Here is an 8,871-nt window from a genome sequence, read left to right on the forward strand (position 1 = left end):
ATCTGAGCTCAACCGCTAATTAGATTCCATGGAGGCAAAGGATACCTGTCTCCCTAACTGACATGAAAGTTACGGTTGGCCAGGTGCGGTGACTCATGCCTGTAATCTCAGCACTTTGGGAGGCCGAGGCGGGCAGATCATTTGAGGTCAGGAGTTCGAAACCAGCCTGGCCAACATGGTGAAACCCTGTCTTTATGAAAAATAAAACAACAACAACAAAAAATAGCCGGGCGTGGTGGCGGGTGCCTGTAATCCCAGCTACTGGGGAGGCCAAGGCAGGAAAATTGCTTGAACCCGGGAGACGGAGGTTGCAGTGAGCCGAGAGTGTCTCACCACACTGCAGCCTGGGTGACAGGATGAGACTCGGTCTCAAAAAACAAAGACAGTTATGACTAAAGAGACTTAGGAAGTATAAAGGCATTTATAAATGTGATCTGTGGCTATTATAAAATCTCCTTATTATGCAATTTATTTTCCTTCATTCGGCAAAATTCTAATGCAAGGACTGGGAATGATCAGCTCATAATTCTACCTGATAATCTTTATTCTAACCAATTGCAAAGAGAGAGAGAGAGAGACAGACAGACAGAGACGTAGTAAGAAAGACAATCAGGGAAATGTGATGATATTAAGGAATTATCGTTCACTCTTTTTAGTTGTGACAATTGTACTGGGACATATATGTACGTAGGAGAGGGTTCACCCACTGTTACACACGGAGCATTCAGAGATGAAATGGCATGATGTTTGGATTTGCCTTAAAGTCATCTGGGTGGGAGGGGGAACTGGGGTCAGGTATAGAGAAAAAAAGACTGGCAGTGTGCTAATAATTACAGAAGCTGGGTGAGGGGGCATGGTAGTTATTTATATTATATTATCTTCTTTTATGTTTGAAACGTTTCCATAGTAAAAGGAAAACATAGCAATGAAATCCACAAAAGGAATCAGTGATTAAATATCTGTGATGGCAGCTGAGGACCAGGTAGAGAGGCCTGACTGGGAGGTGAGCTTCCCTGCATACCTCGGGTGCAAGGAAGATGCACAGTAATGGGAGACAGCTGGAGACTGGGCAGCCTGCTACACACAACGCTGTGTGATCTAAACAAGTCAATTAACCTCTCCAGACCGCAGTTTCCTCATCTTTAAAGTAAGAATCTGAGACTCAAATGCCCCTTTCAATGTTAACATCACGTGATTTTTAGAGATCTCAAGAAATCAGGTACATCTTGCCAGATTTTCTGAATACAACAGATAAATCTCACTTTCAAGCAAATGAAAACATTTAAAATATACCAGGAAAAGAGCCGGGCATGGTGGCTCACACTTGTAATCCCAATGAATCATGAAGCTGAGGTAGGCAGATCACTTGAGCCCAGGAGTTCAAGGCTATAATAAGCTCTGATCAGATCATTGCCTTCTGGCCTGGGCAACGGAGCAAGACCCCGACTCTAATTAAAAAAATAATAAATAAAATATATCAGAAATGTTCTCTATTTAAAGAAGCACTGCACCAGAGTGTCTGGCTCAGTGACAAGCCTTTTGTGAAGGGGTTATCTTTCTCCCCAATTTATTGGTGGCTTCAGATTTGCTTGGTGCAGCAAAAGGTCAATTGACCAGAACACTCAAGAGATTGCAGAAGTTCTTCCAGATTTCATTTTTACAAGCTGAATGTTCACTTAAGGGAAAAAAATTCCTTTATGTTTCTCTCAAAATCAGGCAATTTCCCTCAAACACAGGAGTCTACTTTCCCATCTTAGGAAGGCTAGAGCGAGGCATGCAGTCTTCTTGGTGATCTGGCTTGACGGGGCCACGGGGCACCTGCTCTCAGTGTCTGGGACTAGAGAGGGAGACAGCACAGGTAGAGACGAGGAGGAGTCTGCCAGTTTCATTGTAGAATCTCCTGGAAGCGGGGACAAAAGAAAGAGAGCCATTAATAAAAGATTCTGATCAGCTGCCTCAATTAGCGCTTTCCTGCATCCTTCATTCCCAAATGGGCTTCTCACATTTCTCTTTGTTACCTTAAGGACTTGGAACACGGCCGGGAGCGGTGGCTCACGCCTGTAATCACAGCACTTTGGGAGGCCGAGGTGGGCGGATCACTTGAGTTCAGGAGTTCCAGACCAGCCTGGCCAACATGGTAAAACCCTTGTCTCTACAAAAATACAAAAGTTAGCCAGGCGTGGTGGTGCGCGCCTGTAATCCCAGCTATTCAGGAGGCTGAGGCAGGAGAATTGCTTGAACCCTGGAGGCTGAGGTTGCAGTGAGCCAAGATCACACCACTACACTCCAGCCTGGGCGGCAGAGCGAGACTCTTGTCTCAAAAAAACAAACAAACAAAAAGACTTGGAACAAAGTTTTCTAAGACATGGCCTGCAATCTCTCTCTTATTTCTTCCAAAAAGTACCTGATTTTGTCTACCACGGATTCAACACTGTTTTGTCCTATTAAGAGCACCTGTCTCACGGATCATTAAAAAACCAAACTAGAAATATCTTTGAACAGTGAGTAAAAGCCCACACTTTTTAGAAGAACTACTGTAAGCAGACACTCACCAGGAGCTATAGGAGATTTAAGGAAGTAAGAAAGGCTCTGACTTCTTTTTGTTGAGACACAAACCAGGGACAAATCATAGACTCTGATGGCCGGGGTTCTAATATTGTGTTTGCGTCCCAGCTCATCCCGTAGCCACTGAGAATTTGGGTCCTTGTTTCCTTCCCTGTAATAGGTGATAAAAATAACACCAACTCATGGGGTTCTTGGGAGAATTAAATGAGATAACCCCATAAAGCAGTTACAGTGGTGGCACATGGTAAGCATTCACCAAGTGTCTGAGTGTATGAGAAATGCGCTCATGCAAGAAGCCGCTAACACCAGGAGATGCCATACCAGTGAGGTCACGTGATGCCTAATACCCACGGCCAAATGAACAGTAGGGAGGGTCTATTTGCTGCGGGAGAATAGGGTGTGAGTGTTACTGGGGGCACCAGGACCAACTGGGCTAGCTTCAAGAGTGTCTGAGGCATCCATCACCCACATGGCTGGTTTGACCTACAGCCCACCCAGGGATGAATGTGGACCAGCCTGGACCTCAGGGCACTTGGGCTTTCTGTTCCCCCAAAAGAACTTGGAGTTTTATGGGTGTTGGGGATGGTTGGTCAGGAGGGGATTCACAGAGTGGAGTCACTGGTGCCAGGGGCTTAAAGATGGACAGGATTCCCAAAGGTTAGGGGCAGAGATAATCAAGAGGCCGGCTTAAGGGCAGCCCACCTCCTTTCTAGAGCCCCCCTCCACGGTCACCTCTTCCAGGGCTGAACATTACGCACTGTTGGCAACGGCTTTCTCTCTCTCCCTGACATCCCCTAGCTGCTGCTCAAACAGAAACCTACTTTTGCTTGCCTGGCTCTTGGGAGAGCTGCTACCTACCTCCCGTCTCCTACAGAGAAGCCCTTCTCAGAGCTGAGGTCCTGCCAGCCCTTCCCTCGGGCTTTCTCCTCTCCCGAGGACCATGTTCGGCTGGTCTCCTGGAAGCCGCGACTCGCATTTCTGCACAGCCCAGCACAGGGGTGCCAGCCATCCAGTGGGCTTTGAGGTCTCCCCTGGCGGGGGACCAGGTTTGTGGCTGCTGTGTAGTCGCTCTCTCCACCGCCTCCACCCTCCAGAGCCGCCGGGGACACAGCCGCCACTGGCACCCCTTCCCAGTTCAGCTCTGAGACTTTATTCTCAGGACCCTGGCATTCCACTCTGGGCCATCACAGGGTATTTCAAGTGAAAAACAAAACAAAACAAAAACTGAGGAGTGTCTTCCTCAGTAAAAACAGGAGCCCAGCTCTGTCACTTACTAGCTGGGTGACCTGGGAAAATTACATGACCTTTCTGTGCTTCAGTTTCTCAATCTATTCAACAAGGATAATAGTAATCTCTATTGTGCTTGTTTTGAGGAGTGCGTGAGTCGATATAATGGACACATTTAAAACAGTGCCCTTTACAGCATTAGGGAGCTGTTGGGATGTTGTTAGTTAATAGGGGTTAAGGGTGCCGGGTACTGAATTAGGCAGACGGTGGAGACATCAATTAATCTCTCTGAGCTTCAGTTTCTTCTTAAAATGAGGATAATGACAGTACCTACCCATTAGACTGTGGGAGGACCAAATAAGGTGATGCATGCTCATGGTTTTATGTGAATGATTTGGCACAGTCCTTGGCATGTAGTAAACCAGAAAAAGGCTTACACCTTAAAAAAAAAAGGGGGGGGGGAAGGAGGGAGAAAGAAAGAAAGAAAGAAAGAGAGACACAGAAAAAGGGAGAAAAAGGATGGAAGAAAGGAAGGAAGGAAAAAAGAAGGGAAAGAAGGAAGGAAAAAAGGAAGGGAGAGAGGGCGGGAGGAAGAAAACCCTGGCTGAAAAAATAATGACCAAACTCATTAGAGATCTAAGACATGCAACCCAGCTTCCAAAATGCAGCTGGCTACAATAGTTTCTCCAGTCTGCAGCCTCCTGCAGAGCAGCCTCCATGCTGGGGTTGTCCTTAGGCCCTCTAACTGTCCCTGGTCTGGGGTCTTGCACATCACAACCACCAAAGTAAACAAGCTTCAGAAGAGCAGCGTGTTTAAACATGTCTACTCAACCCCCAGGAAAACCGGGGAGGGAAAACAGCCCTTTTAGAAGTTTTCTCTACTTGTTCAACACACAGGGCTCTGCCATCTAAGAGGTGGCTGTGTGGGGGTGGCACAGATGGCATGAACCAGCCACAGGGCTGCGGAGGGTAGTAGTGAGTGCCCAGGCTTTGGCTTTTGAGAGATTGTGGCTCAAGTCTTGATTCTGCCCATTTCTGGTTGCAGGATTTGTCACCTCCCAAGAAGCTAGGACTACAGGCATGCACAACCACTCCTGGCTAATTTTTGTATTTATAGTAAAGATGGGGTTTCACCATGTTGGCCAGGCTAGTCTTGAACTCCTGACCTTGTGATCCACCTGCCTCAGCCTCCCAAAGTGCTGGGATTACAGCCATGAGCCACCGTGCCCTGCCCAGACTTTGAGCATCTTAAGGCAGAAACAGGAGGTGGCCAGAGTCCCAGATAGGGTGATGGCCTGCGGCTACTTTGTCTTCTTACTGTCCATAATGAGAAGAAAGTAAAATACTTAATAGATTAGCTCACCCTTATTGAGAATCAGATGCCTTATTTGTGAGATACAGACAGTGTCTGGTACAGGTAAGTGCTTCATAAATTTGGGCTGTTGTCAACCTTGGATTTCCCAAACCCCTGAAGACAGCAGGGCATTCCGTACATGAAGTTTTAGGGAAAATCTTGTGCCTTCTTAATTTCTTTGGTTGTGGAGCAGGAGGAGAGGGGTGTGGTCATGACCTGAGCCCCTGGAATGCTTCTGCCCAGCATCACTGACATACGCCCACCCTGCTTTGGGGTCACTTTCCTCCTCTGGCTGCAACTGTCTTTCCCCTCACCACCAACACCCGCTCCTCTGCAGAGACGGTGAACACTCTGGCATTGTTCCTTCCAGCCAATGGCTTCTCTCTGGCCTGTGATTGGTACCCCCCGAGATTCCAGCGCAATCCAGGCATCCCAGCTATGTCAGCGTGACTCAAATTGTGTGTGCCTGACATCCACATGGCCCCGTAGAAGGCCAGCTCCAGCAAGAGGGTATTTGGAACGCTGCTGAACGTTTGATGGCTGTCAAGTTATCTTTTTGGGGTTAGGCCATTAAAGTTGCATCTGATGTTTCATGAAACAAACCAAGACAAACTGCACGTTGAAATCCATGAGACAAGGAGAAGATTTTTACAGATGAAGACACAATGGCAGCTAAAGTTAGGTGGGGTTTTTTTCCCCTCAAAACTTTGTAATTTTTCTTCCACGTGGCTATTTCAAAGCAGAAGCAATCCCCAAAAGTGAAGCCTAGAGGCTGCCATGTAACAGGTTCAGGGAGAGCTGGAGCTGCTGGGGAACCTGGAAAGAACATGGATCTGTCTCTCCACTCTCATCATCCCAACCAGAGCCGTCTGCTCCATCCCTAAATTCTCTACCCAACCTTCCTCACATACCCCAAAGAAACAGCCTTTTCTGTGCAAACCTAAATTCCTCTTGGGTGCTTTTTAGAGCATGCCCCCAGTCCCCTCCATTCTCATGCTATTTGCAAGTGACCAAGGAGCCAGTCACTCCACCCAATTCCTGGCCCTCTGGGCACACCGTGCACCTTCCCACTTTTGTTCCTGGGCTTTGTCACTTTTGTCCCGAGCACCCTTCCTTTCCACCTCTGCCCCTGTTCATCCAAGCAAATGGTCCAAGAAAGAGTCCACTCAACTAACAGGCATACTGCCAAGCAACGATACGATAAGAAAGATTAGCAGAACAAGCGTCAGAGCCCTTTGACCCTGGAACCCAGGACTCAAGCACACCTCCTCCAGGCAGCCTTCTCAGGCCTCCCCTCAACAGAACCCCTCGGTCTCCCTCTTCCTGCACTCCTTTAACCTTTAGCTGACCCCCATCTCCCTAAGTAAAAGCGATGTGTGTGTCTGTTCCCCTCCAGACTGTAAGGCTGTTAAAGATGGAGACCTCGAGATGCTCATTCTCTTTCTTGGACCACTTAATTGATAGAATCAAGACTTCAGGATCTTTTTCCTTCCACTGGCACTTGAATGCATAAAGCAGCAAGTGCAACAGTGCTGATGGCACATGATGTATAGAAGCAGACACTGGTGAGGCAGGCCCCAAATGCCCATTAATTGTGGGAAGTCGTAAAATTATGGCATATCCTTGCTATTGAAAAGCGTTCTGCACTTACATTGAATGAAGTAAATCTATATGTACGGACATGGAAAGATTCCAAGAGATTATTATTAGCTGAAAAAAGTCAAGTCGCAGAACAATAGGTTTGGCATGATCCTATTTAGATTTTTAAGCTGTTATGTTCCAGAAAGAAAGCCGTAAAGATCTCTCTGATGTGACTGGGAAAATGGTGAGTTATGCTAGGAAAGTGGGAAGTCATAAAAAATGAATCATACATACCATAAACATTTTATTTAAAGTTGATGTACATTTATTTCTTGACAGCAGTTCAAAATTTTTTAGTATGGGTCTGCTGATTAGAGCTGTACACTGTCTTTCATGTGTAAGCCATACACGGAATGCATTATCTAAGACTTCTAATTTCATTTTCTTTAAAGTAGAATGAGAAAAAGTTATGGATAGAGTAATTTCAGTCCAGGATCCTAAATTATGCTACGTAGAGGCCGTGTGATCTACGTAAGTAATATCACTGTTGAGCATAAATGTCCAATCTGTGAAACAGGGCATTAATAATATACCCACAGGTAACTGATAGGAAAAAAGGTGATCCTGTGTGTACAATGCCTGGTGCTCAATAAGGGTGAGCTAATCTATTAAGTATTTTACTTTCTTCTCATTATAGACAGTAAGAGGACAAAGCAGCAGCAGGCATCACCCTATGTGGGACTCTGGCCACCTCCTGTTTCTGCCTTAAGATGCTCAAAGTCTGGGCCGGGCACAGTGGCTCACGGCTGTAATCCCAGCACTTTGGGAGGCTGAGGCAGGTGGATCACAAGGTTAGAAGTTCAAGACTAGCCTGGCCAACATGGTGAAACCCCATCTTTACTATAAATACAAAAATTAGCCAGGAGTGGTTGTGCATGCCTGTAGTCCTAGCTTCTTGGGAGGCTGAGGCAGGAGAATGGCTTTAACCTGGGAGGCGGAGGTTACAGTGAGCCGAGATCACACCACTGCCCTCCAGCCTGGCGACAGAGCAAGACTTCGTCTCAAAAAAAAAAAAAAAAAAAGCTCAAGTTTGGACCAGGCATCATGGTGGCTCCTGACTATAATCCAAGCACTTTGGGAGGCTGAGGCGGTCAGATCACCTGAGGTCAGGAGTTTGAGATCAGCCTGGCCAACATAGTGAAACCCCATCTCCACTAAAAACACAAAAATTAGCCGGGCATAGTAGTGCATGCCTGTAGTCCCAGCTGCTTGGGAGGCTGAGGCAGGAGGTTTGCTTCTGCCCAGGAGGCGAAGGTTGCAGTGAGCCGAGATTGCGCCACTGCACTCCAGCCTAGGTGACAGAGTGAAACTCTGTCTCAAAAAAAAAAAAAAAAAAATGCTCCAAGTCCATAGATACGAAACGGAAATGAATACCTGACACAAGCGTGAATGGACAAGAGCCTGCTACGTGCCAGATCTGTACTAGGTGGAACGGCAGCATACTACTTAGGAAGCTCGTTTTTGTTCCAAAGGACATTATGATCTAATGACGAAGGTTTGATATACATGGGAAGATGACAATAATAATAAAGTACAATATCAATGAGGATATTGAGGGTATTTTCAGTTGCAGATGATTTAGGAAACTAACAAATCAGCTTAAATACCAATTTACTTTTTGAGACGGGATTTCATATGTTTTCTAGGCTGGAGTGCAGGAGCTGTTCATGATCATAATGCACTATCCCTTCAAATTCCTGGCCTTAAGCAATCCTCCTGCCTCAGCCTCCTGAGTAGCTGTGACTACAGGGGCACACCACCCCACCCGACTTAAAAGTATGCATTTTTATTTACTTTTTTAGAGACAGGCTGTTTCCCAGGCTGGACTCAAACTCCTGAGCTCCAGTGATCCTCCTACTTCAGCCTCTCGAGTGGCTGGGACTACAGGCAACTCTAGGTATACACCACTGCGCTTGGCTCACCAAATTTTTAATTGGCTCAACCAATGAAAATCCCAGAGGTCAATGGGATTTCAGGAGATACCTGATCAAGCTTCTGGTTCTAGTTCCTTTGCTTTTCTCAGTTCTTTCTTACTGCATGTGTCAGCTTTGTTCCCAAGCTGACTTCCCGCTAGGTAAAAAAAA

General features: G+C 46.5%; 1 long non-coding RNA gene across 2 annotated transcripts in view; it reads right to left on the minus strand.

Annotated features, from left to right (window-relative positions):
• Positions 1-1,626: 1,626 nt before the first annotated feature.
• The window catches only part of LOC119473802, a 26,890-nt gene continuing 19,645 nt past the window's right edge, over positions 1,627-8,871 (minus strand). For both annotated transcript variants that reach the window (XR_005203029.1, XR_005203028.1), the window contains exons 2-4: positions 4,127-4,231; positions 2,553-2,716; positions 1,627-1,900 (exon numbers count right to left, since the gene is read on the minus strand). This is a non-coding gene — a long non-coding RNA (uncharacterized LOC119473802). The remainder of the gene's footprint in view (positions 1,901-2,552; positions 2,717-4,126; positions 4,232-8,871) is intronic.

This window comes from Cebus imitator, unplaced genomic scaffold (genome assembly GCF_001604975.1).
Source record: "Cebus imitator isolate Cc_AM_T3 unplaced genomic scaffold, Cebus_imitator-1.0 Scaffold187, whole genome shotgun sequence".
Classification (NCBI taxonomy): Eukaryota; Metazoa; Chordata; class Mammalia; order Primates; family Cebidae; genus Cebus; species Cebus imitator.